The sequence below is a fragment of the Schistocerca cancellata genome, chromosome 3 (assembly GCF_023864275.1).
Source record: "Schistocerca cancellata isolate TAMUIC-IGC-003103 chromosome 3, iqSchCanc2.1, whole genome shotgun sequence".
NCBI classification, from domain to species: Eukaryota; Metazoa; Arthropoda; class Insecta; order Orthoptera; family Acrididae; genus Schistocerca; species Schistocerca cancellata.
In genome coordinates, this window is record NC_064628.1 from 45689297 (window position 1) to 45701181 (window position 11885).

Consider the following 11885-nt stretch of genomic DNA (forward strand, 5'->3'; position numbering starts at 1 on the left):
CTTTTAGGAAAGTAGGGTGTTAATCACTATTGACAAATCTGTCCTTCAAATGGATACCTAGTTGGCCATTCTTTTGGTTTCACTTGCAAGAGGAGTTTCACCCTCATCCTTCCTTCAGAATAAAAAATGCTCTATACCTACTAATCACAATCCTTTCCAGCTGCACATATTCTTTCGGAAGGATAGGCACCAATATGATCAATAAAGAAAACCTTACCAATTAGCATCCTGAGCAACCCTTTGTGGTCTCCCAGCAAGGAATTACTTTAATTTATGATTTTTACAATTAGAGAAGATATGTTAATCTCTAATTATTATTCTCTCTTTACAGGAGAATGCTGTTACATTATGCAAATTATTTGGTAACCAATATATGAAGCTGGACTGATGAGAATCTTTGTATCAGAGAAGAGCTTGAAATGCCACTGGCTGAAAAAATAAATAAATAAATAAGTCTTCACAGATGAAGAATGAATGAAAAACTCTGTTGCTTCTAACATGCTGTAAGACTGTGGCATATCTTTGGTGCAGGGTCAAAGGGGCTCACGTCAAAACTACAAACTTTTTTTTGAGGAAAGCTACAGCAAAGACCACAATCCACTCTAAAATCCAAATAGGTATGTATTTAAACTAACAGCACATTATTACATAGTAAATATTCCCTATTTTATGGCCCAAATTTCCTTGGGCTCGTAAGTTTATTTTTCCCCTCTTTTCATCCCGTAAACGTAGATATGTGCTGCAGCCCATTCCATAATAATTTTATGACCTTAATGACTGTGACATGAAACAACTTTATTTGCAAATTATTACCACATTCAGACAACATTATATGAGGCACACTAAATATTAAACAAGGAAGTACATACTATGTAAATATTTCTATAACAACACATTATGAATTTTATGAACAAGAACAATATTGTGGATTCAGTTATTCCAGAAATCAGCCTGATGTTATAAATAAATCAAACAGGATATGACAAGAATGCTACTCCTAGTCAATTTCAGTTAGATCTGGATCTTGTGCAATTGTATCACGATCTGCAGGAAGACTTTTATAAAAGTTATGAAACACTGGTGGTGTAAGAGGCAGTAGGTCAAGTAAATCCTCCTCCTTTTCACTGGATACAGACATGAGTGATTTGTATTTCCTTTCCACTTCGTCCACTGATGACCTGCCCCTTCTTCTGAAACTCAACGTCTTGAAAGGTTCGTCACCCAAGGAATTCTTGTAGTTGACCATTCCTTCATTGTTAGTATACTGGAGCCATTGAACAGCATGCCATGAGTAATGTTCTCAATCTGTGTTTTTCTTTCTGGAAATCAAACTAGATTTGAGCAGTCCAGCAAAGTCATAAAACTGATCTTGGTTTAATTAAATAACATTTAATTGTAGTTTTTTGCCAGTGCTCCTTGGCAACTGGTACAAATCATGAGGATAGTAAACTGAAACCTTGCATTTTTTTTCCCCTCTGTTTCTCTATCGTGGAATGGTTGATGTCACGTTCCATGTGCTTCTGTCCAGCAACTAGGCATTTATGATTGATGACCTCGATGTGATGGAAGTCTCTCAAGGCCTTAATGAACATTGCTGCAATATGGGAGTTTTTATTTTGAACCCCACATGTGTAGCCAAATGCATGTATAAGCACGAAGCAATTTCATTTCCTACCCCACCAGCTAAAGCTTCATGCCACATAGTTGGTGGATTGTCCTGTACAATTGTCATGTACTGTCAAATTTAATGTCCACAGCTGACATTTGTAGAAAGCTACAGAAGAACCAAGGCATGGTGTAGGAAGGCATTGCTGCAGGTAAAAGCTGAAATGTTTTTTTAGAATCATCTTGCTTACACATATCATTGTCTTTTGCTTTTGATAAATAAGCAAAGTCAGCTGCCTCTTGATATAGTTTTTGTTCGGCCAAGTAATTTTGTAGATCTGCTGCATTACCGGTTTCTTTTGCAACTTCTATTTTCATATGTAAGACTTCACATTTGTGGCATATATCTACTTCGGGTTTTTTGAAGGAGGGTTTCAAGGCATGAAATTCCCTTTCGTAGATAAATCTGGATACAGGTTTTGCTTTGTTCTCTGTGTATAACTGGTACATAATTTGCAAATTCAGATGAGAAGGGAGATATCTCTTGTCACTGCTCCTTCTGGTGTAACGACTGTCATACGAAGGGAAAGACAATAAATGAGCTCTTACTTCATTCAATTCTTCCTCACTCATCTTACATTTCAGAGTATGTTTTCCATGCCCTTTACTGGGGGGTAGTCCAGTAGCGCTTTGTCTTTTATTTTTAATGGCATGTCTAACAAATTTCTCATGCTCATCCAGTGTGCTGAGGGAACAGTGTTTGCATACAGGTTTCCTTTGACCATTGATTTCAAAACATTATTCATGGGTAATATTCCTGTTTCTAGAACATGTTTCCTTTCTGGTTTCCTGGTTGCCACATGTTTAGTTGTGACACGCTTTGCTATAAATGCAACTCTTTTAACATTGATACCGAGACCCCAGTATTCCGAAAAAATAGTTTTGGGAATATCATTTTCCAGTATGAAAAAACATTTATTTTTGCACTATTTAAGAGGTTTCATCTTTCTAGCACGTACTCCCTTCCCACTAACATTAATGTACGACTGTCCAGTATGTAGAAGAACAGCTCGTTCTTTGCGCAGTGCTCTAACCCAACGATATTGAATAGCCATACCTCCACCATTGCCATTGCTTGTAGAAGGCTGCTCAATTCCATATCTTGAAAGAGATGTCTCCACCATAGGGTTCGCAGGAATATTTTGTGCAATGTATTCTTGCTGCTGATCTGAATCATCAAGAGGGACTTTTAGTTTTTTAGTAACATACTTTTTTTCTCATTATTATTTCATCATCTAGGCAGCTCTGACTTTCTGAACCTGGTACATATATCTTGTCTTGATGACAGTCACAATCATAATCCAAAATATCTGACAGTGAAGATGCTAGTTTGTTCATTGATGGTGTGTCAGGGGTTCCCTCCATTATATACCGTATTTTATTGTGTTCGGATAATGGTGAAGACAATATTAAATTGTTATCACTGCTTTCATCTAAAAGTAAACAATAATATATTTTGTAGAAATTAGCAGTGTTTCGTATTCAGTATCCTCAATTATTGTTTCTGTAGTTTTACAAGAAGTGCAATTTGACACAACATGTAAAATGGAAGCTACTATATCAGTTTAAAGATCCACTTACTTGTGTTAATGCCAGTCTGTTTCTGCAGTGAATGAACCATTTCCTTCCCACGGGTAAACACTATCGAATACATTCAATAATCAGTGAATGTTAAATCTTCCCTCTTTCACAATGCAACAACAATGAACATATTTACAGCACAAACTTCCCAAATAATACAGTATTGCCAAAACGGGGAAAGATTACCGAATACCAAATATAAATTAATAATGTTTTAGATTAGATTAGATTTACTTTCATTCCAATTTATCCATAGTGAGGAGGTCCTCCAGGGTGTAGAACATGTCAGAAAAGCAACAATACATGACAAATATTTACAACTCAAACAAATAAGCTAATGTACCATTCCACAGGTCCCAAGTGGAATGACCATTTTTTAATGAATGCTATATGAAAGAATCATTTTACAAATACTAATGCACTGAATTGAAAATAAAAGAAGTATTTTTATTTATTTATAAGGTAATAAATGTGTAATACAACTACTATAATACTTTTGCACTGAAATGGTGCATAAGTTAGACTCTACTTACTTAAACACACACACACACACACACACACACACACACACACACACACACACACTTATTTACAATGAACACATTACTGCATTACTGTACTAAATTGTGCAGAAGTTATCAGTTGGTTCTACTGAGAAATTCTTCAATTGAGTAGGAGGAGTTGGCCACCAATAAATCCTTTAGGCTTCTCTTAAACTGAATTTCATTGGTTGTTAAGCTTTTTATGGCTGCTGGCAAGTTATTGAAAATGTGTGTTCCTGAATAATGCACACCTTTTTGTACAAGACTAAGTGACTTTAGATCCTTGTGAAGATTATTCTTATTTCTAGTATTGATTCCATGAATTGAGCTGTTAGTTTGAAAAAGTGATATTTTTAATGACAAATTTCATTAAGGAATAAATATAGTTCCCTAAACAGGCTTCTGCAGGATGTTCTTGAGTTCACACCACATATAACTCTTACTGCACGTTTTTGTGCCCGGAAAACTTTAGCTTGGCTTGATGAAATACCCCAAAAAAAAATTCCATATGACATTAGGGAATGAAAGTAAGCATAGTATGCGAGCTTTTTCATTTTTATATCCCCTATGTCTGACAATTCACATTGCAAATAGAGATTTGTTAAGACGCTTCAGAAGTTCTGTGGTGTGCTCCTCCCAGTTGAATTTATTATCAAGCTGTAATCCCAAGAATTTAACACTGTCCACTTCTTCTATCTGCTTGTCATCATATGTTAGGCATGTACTCGTGGGACACCCCTTACAATTTTTGAACTGCATGCAGTGTGTTTTTTCAAAGTTTAGTGACAAATAATTGGCTAGGAACCAGTGATTAATGTCCAAAAATATTTTATTAGCTGATCTACACTTGATTTGCTATTTATTGCAATGTTTGTATCATCGGCAAACAAAACAAACTTGGCTTCTGGTAATGTTACTGATGAAAGGTCACTGATATGCACAAGAAAAAGTAAGGGGGCCTAAAATGGAACCTTGTGTGTTACTAAGGGCATACGTCAACACAAAACTTATTCAGCTTATAATACACTGCTGATACTAAGGGCATAAGTCGACATAAGCCCTTAATTCAAAACAAATGTTAGCAAATATGACTTAAGGCACAGTGCCCATTTGATTTAGTAGGCCTTGTTTTGCACCCTGATGTAAGCCCTTTATACCACACTAAAGCTTGGGTTTTCCTTGTCATTGTCATTTAACAAACCATAATTGACCAAAAAGCGACTTACATCCTTATGACCCTGCACTAAAGATATATATCCTGTAAATGCCTGAATTGTTCAACTCATAATTGGCAAGCTGCAACTAAGTTACAAATATGCATGCAGAGCAACAAGGAAATTACACATGGCCAAATGTTATTAGTAAACAGGAATAGATTGGTGGCTCATCAACTGTTTTCAGTCAGTTAATGTGTCATCATTAAGAGTTTCAAATGCAATAACTACATATCACTTTAAACAGCAATGTATCTGAAGCAGGAGATATTTCTACCATGGCAGGAAACAGCTAACTCTAATGTTCATGGGTCTGGTGAATAAATAAATAAAATACATACACCTAACCTCACCAGACGAACAGGAAGATTATGGTTTAACATCTTGTCAATAGCATTATCACTATAGATGGAGAACAAGCTCAGATTGTAAAAAGATGGGGACAGAAACATGTCACATCATTTTCATATGAACCAAAACATTTGTCTCATATAATTTAAAGAAACCATGAGAAATCTAAATCTTTGTTGCTGGATGGTTGAATGAAGTTCCTCTCAAATAAAAGTTCAATGCCCTAACCATTATGTCACTTCACATCATACACATAATGTCACCTTGATCCTGTGAAAGTTTAATAGGCTTGCAACTTTTGATATAAAATGCTACTTGTTGTGGCATGAAGTGGACTAGCTTGTGAAAGTACTGAAAAAGTATTCTTGACACTTGTTGTTTGGGTGGTTGTATCAAGTTGTTCTATAGGATTTTTTTGCCAACAAATATTCCATTACTTGGTGGCTAGGTGTTTAGTAATACTTAGCCCATGACTCAAACCTGATCTTGGAATAATATTGTTTGATTAGTGGTGATTGGAAAGTAATTTAATATGAAGCAAAACTGTGTCAATAATGGAAAGCTTATAAGTGGGGAGCTGTGTGAAGAGGAAACAACATTTAATGATGCAAATGCTGCAGCAATCAATTAGAAGATGTACAATGTAGTGGACAAAATTGAAAAAGCTAATGAAAGGTTGTGTAAAATGATAAAGCAGAAAGATGATTTAGTAAACAGAGACAGAGTGAACAGTACATGTGTAGTACAAAATAGTAATGGTGAGGTGTTTGAATTAAAAGAAAGTAGAAGGTATGTTAGTACAAAGAGACCATGCAAAAATATATTTGATATATGGGATGAGGAATATATGGGACTGGTTAAATTAGAAACTACTGGTTTGTCTAAAGAGGATGTGAATCTTTAAAGTATAGAACACCCAAATACAGGAATCATTATGTGAGGACAGTAATTTACTTATACAAAAAAAAAGAGTCAAGTAAAGAGACAGATAGTTCTGTCATTGAGAAGATTCCACCTAATGTAGGCTTATATGCTGCTGAAAGTAACAAAATGTGGAAGATAACCCATTTAATGTTACTAAAGAAAGAGTATGACAGCAAACATAAGGAGTTAGCAGATGGACATATTGAAAACATCTGTAAGGTAAATGATGAAAGTTTCATGATGTTGATTCTGTCTCATAATGACTGAGTTCTATTTAACTTTACTGGTATTGGAAATCATTATTATTTTGTTAACTGTTTGAGGATACTGGAAATTATAATGTGGGGTAATTTGTGTACAGCATACAAGGCAGTAGGTTTACATGCAAAGTTGCAAAGAAATGTGTTAAAAGGAAAATGGTTTGTGTGTCAATGCTTTATTTTGTTAAAATTTTGAGGGAAAGATGTATCACAAGTACATGCAAATATCATTTCTTTAATAGAAACAGATGATGCAAAAGGCGACGGTGATTTGAATGAACATTAGCATGTGAGCCCTAAGGGGTTCATGAATCCTTTTCAAGATATTTATCTGGCTATCACAAGGTACTGAACTATTTTCTGTTTTTCATTCTTCTGCATTTCATCTTTCCATGTTACCTTCTTCTGTCATTCTGTTCTCTCTCCGTTCAGTAATAAGTGCACAAGTGCTAAACTTTATTCAGAATAATATCACTATAACATGGAAAATTTATTCACATGTATTACTGGAAAGTGAAAAGTAATCTCAAGTTTTCTTAAATGAAGTTGAAATTTACAGTTTCAAAATAGAAAGTACTGATAGTAACAACATTTAATGTGTTTCATATTCATGTTCTTTCTACTTCAATAGAGAGTAATATGTTTGAATACTGACTGTATTTAAGGAATTATTATGCTTTATTAATGAATTTGGTCATATATGGGAAAAATTATGTTTTATTTAAAAGAATGTGGGTATGCCCTAGATTATTTTATGAAAATTAGAATGTTAAGATTGATGAATTGTCATAGTGTAAACCTATTGTCAGCAAATGGACAGTGATTATTATGGAAAATCTATTCATAAAATTAATATTGTTGTGAATAGAAAACATCAAACTGGAACTTCATATACTTTAAAAACCTTATTTACTGTCTCCATTACATTTTGAAATGGATTTTGATCAGAGGAGGCGAACTGTTTATCGGTTTACAGGTACATAGGTAAATGAAAGTGGATGTTTATGAGACCACACCAGTAATAAAACTTTTACGGGCTGTGTGTCTCAAGCTATATATAAAACGCATATTTGCTAAGGCTTTTCGTTGTGCCTATCTACAACTCATTATCTCCACAACATGGGTATTAATGTTTCAAATGCCTTTGATAAGAAGTTGAAAATTGTGTATGTGTGCTGAACAGTTGTGGACTGAATATGAATGTTTTCAGTTCTGCACATCCATATTCATTTCACAACCGTTCATATTCATTAGGCCGAACAGTACTTATTTACAGCAAGGGGTAAGATAACTTTGAGATGTTCCGACAGCGAACCTGATGGATATAAGAAAAATATAAGAGTTACAATCAATAGTTATGTAAATGAAAAAATGTGTTGGTATAATGAAAATTAATGGAAATGGTTGACAATAAACAATATTAACTGAAATCATGTTGTTGCTGACTATTAACAATTCCTGACTTCTCAAAAGTACTAATGTAGGAATAGAATGGGTATGGGGAAGCATTTTTGCTGAATTTGTTCTGTATGTCTTGTGCAAGCAAACATAAATTACATTTTTCTTTTTGATTTTTTTCTCTGTTCCATTATGTATAATAACAACTGAAAAATTTAAGAAGTGACCAGTGAACCAAGGCAATCAGTGAGAGCTAAACAACAGATTCCTTGTTGCCATAGGTTGCAAATGAGGGCATGGCTGTTTTGAAGTGCTCTGAAATATGGTTTTGTAGTGCAAGTGTCTTTTAGATGAAGTAATTGAAGATAACTGGACGAACATGCATATTACTGAAATCAACTTCCTTTACGCAATTTGGACTAGTTTTTGTGCATATGAAAATCAAAATTAAAAAAAGAAATGTGAAGCTAGTAATTGAGAAGTCATGTTGTACGAGTATATAAGTGTTGCAGAAACGTGTACGTGAAGCTTCCAATTCAAATTTCTTTTTATGTAGAGATAAATGTATTTTTTATGTAAAGGTAAATGTAATTTTTCCTTCTTTATTTTATTTGTATATGCTTCCTGTGTATCTAGTAAGCTGCCATTTTTGGAGTTGAGTGTACAGTTTAGTAAGATTTCTGTTTTAAGTGACCTTACGTGTGTGCAAATTTTGCCTGGAGATAATATCTGGCACTGTGTGAAGATGTCCTGTATTTTATCAGATCATCCTTTATTTTAGCTCAAGTGTTCCCTTGTCCAGACAAAATACACACCAGGGCATATACTGTCCTGTTTCTCATTAACTGTCCCTTATATTTTGAAAGGTGCATTTTCAAGAGAGATGTAGCATAACCAAAAGGAGAATAAACGTGATCATACCCAAAGAATAAAGAAAATACTCCTGTTGATTAAACCAAATTAAACCAGGGATGATTTTTGAAATCCTTTTGTTGGTACTACTTAAAGCTTTCACATGGCAAGCAGTTCATCACTTCCACTTTCTTTGTGCATTGCCTATTGCTTCAGCTCACCACATTTAAAAATGTGGTTTTAATGGATTTAAAGAGTCACATCTAACCTTACTTGATGTTGCATATTGCAAACATTTCATATAAATGCCAAAAAGAAAGTACATATTTACTGACTAAAGCGAAGTTCCCATTTCTGAAATTAGAATAGTAAAGCGATAACTTATTTTGCGCACTGTGTAAAAGTACTTCTTGAGTCCACAATGGGAGTCAATATGATGTTCTGCAATACATTAACGTTAAGAAACACAAGTTAGCAGTTTCAAGCATAGCTTTGTCACAAAGTATGATGTCTTTTTGCACAAAACATGAGAATAGTGTCACTGCAAAAGAAGAAGAAAATCGTCTCACTGCTGAGGGAGCTTCAGTAGCTTTCCATGCAATGTAATGAAACATCATGTGGCAAGGGCCTCCCGGCGGGTAGACCTGATCGCCTGGTTCAAGTATTTTGAGGTGACATCACTCTTCAGCGACTTGCACATCGATGAGGATGAAATGGTGATGATGGAGATGACACAAACACTCAGTCCCTGAGTGGAGAAAATTCAAATGAGAATCAACCCCCCCCCCCCCCCCCACGCAACATGACAAGTCAGCGTGCTGTCCACTCAGCTACGGTGGGGCGGACAATGAAACATAGTCATTCCTTCAGGTCAATACTTGTATAGTCAAGGTGAAGTTTGGAACACACTATTCGAAAAGTGTAGCTGAAGAGGAACCAGTTAAATAAAGTATTTTTTTCAAGTGATCAAGAGTGTGACCCTGGTAAAAATAAAGAGGCAGGTGAAACAGAAAGAGGTAATTGCAAATCGAATATTAGATGACTTCCATTCATCCACTAGAGGGCAGCACCAGGTGATGGACAAGAGCTACTGGATGAGAAATATTGAGAGTGGACTGGGTTATCAAACGAAGAAGAAGAAGAAGAAGAAGAAGAAGAAGAAGAAGAAGCAGGAGTCAAGTCGAAGGAAGGAAGGAAGGAGGTTAGAGTTTAACATATTATGGACAGCGCAGCCATTACAGACTAAAGCAGAGTCGAGTGGAGTGATGGTAAGGAGAAGTGAAACTACATGGATGATGAATTAATGCGCTACTTTTTATGAACTGATAAATAGTAAGGTTTTGGTTTGTATAAATTGAGATGAGGAGTGTGACTTAATTCATTTTCACATCACAGAAATTGTTACTAATTTTGTGGATTTTCAGTAATGACAAATTGTAGAAAGTTTAATTGTTATGTGAAGAAGCTATCTCAGTTTTTGGTGTTATAACAGAAAAAGTTCTGAATATATTGCAACTGCATCTACAGAAAAACGTGTGTAATATTAATTTCAATTTTCTGAATATCCTGGTCCTAGCTTTTTCAACACAGGATATTCAATAACAGAATGCAGTATGACATTAATCAACAAGTACTGCAAGTAAAAGAACACTTATCTTATTAGTAACAATAAGAACATTAAGTACTGAGTTTTGGTACATCCTGTGTTTCACTGTTGTGTTAAATGTGAGAATCTTTAATTTCTGTTATGATTGGTCATGTTACTGGTACCAAGAGTACGGGATCCCATTTTGAGATTTGTAGATTGTCAGTTGGCGAGAGAAATACTAACTTTTGAAGTGGCAGAAGTTGGTGTTTGAGTAGGTACATCAAGTAGGTCTATAGAATTTTCTTTTACCATTAAATATCAAAGTACCTAAAATTCTGGCCTACCATTTCATCACCTCTCATTCCAAATTTTATATTTAACAATGGACTTTATGTATCACACTTGTTCCACACAATGGTAAAACTTTTTATGAAGGGCTTTGTGAAACAGGCACTCTGATCATTATTTTTAAAACCCATGGTATTTTCATGAAATGTTAATGACACATGTACAGGTAGATTTTACAGTAAGGATGGTCGCAGTGGTTTTTACATCTTCTTAATTTGATACTTTGTAACATAATATTTACAATGGAGATGGAAGAATGTGGCTGCATGCCCTTTTTACAAGTCTTGGTGTAACATAAGAGTATCAGATCACAGTACTATCGGGCATGTGGTGCATTTAAAGTACACTGATAATTCATACTCGCATGTGATCAACTAGCATTACTGACAGACAACGACCATTCTCCAGACAATGGTACATGAAGCTCAAAGCATTTCAAACACAGATAACCTGCAAACAGAATAGTAACATCTCCAAACTAAATGTGTGCTATCAGATGAAGAGGGTGCTACCAATACATATAAACTACAAGGAAGAAGATAATGATAAGAGTTTCACGACAACAGCCTGTCAGTAACGAATCGGAAAGTTTCCACTAGAATAAGTAAAGTAATTAGGATACACTAAGTTCAAATAATGTTTTCTCCTTCCAGTCAAAACTTCAGAGGTTTTGAGCTCTAGCAAAGATAACATAGCAACCACACAGACCAAGAATTTATAGGATTCCAGATAAATGCAACAAGTCTTACACAGGACAAAAGAACATATACCCTTCACAAGTGTGTTGTAGATCACCAGTGACATACTAGTCTCCAATCCAACAAATCTGCTTAAGAACATTGCATTTCTATGAGTCATTTGATGTCCCACAATGAAACCTACAACTCTGCAGACACCATGGGTCAAGGTATCTGTAGAAATTTGACTGCCACAAAACATCAAACAGGACAGGTTTCACTTGGATACCACAACACAGAATATATCATCTATGTAATCAGCATTTTTCTGCTAATTAATTAAAGAAGAATCATCAATCCAATATCAAAAATCTGTGTTATCACTACGGAGGGCATAGTTACGTAAAAGCTTATTCCAGTCACAGATACACAGTTACTTGTGAATACACCACGAATGCACCAGCGGCGGGTTAAATGGAGGAATT

At 35.1% G+C, this 11885-nt stretch overlaps 1 long non-coding RNA gene across 3 annotated transcripts in view; it reads left to right on the plus strand.

Annotated features, from left to right (window-relative positions):
* Positions 1–9544, plus strand: part of LOC126176920 (uncharacterized) — a 133428-nt gene extending 123884 nt beyond the window's left edge. For 2 of the 3 annotated variants that reach the window (XR_007535707.1, XR_007535706.1), the window contains 2 exons: positions 332–617; positions 6780–9544. This is a non-coding gene — a long non-coding RNA (uncharacterized LOC126176920). The remainder of the gene's footprint in view (positions 1–331; positions 618–6779) is intronic. The other variant, XR_007535708.1, reaches the window with a different exon arrangement.
* The last annotated feature ends 2341 nt before the right edge of the window (positions 9545–11885 follow it).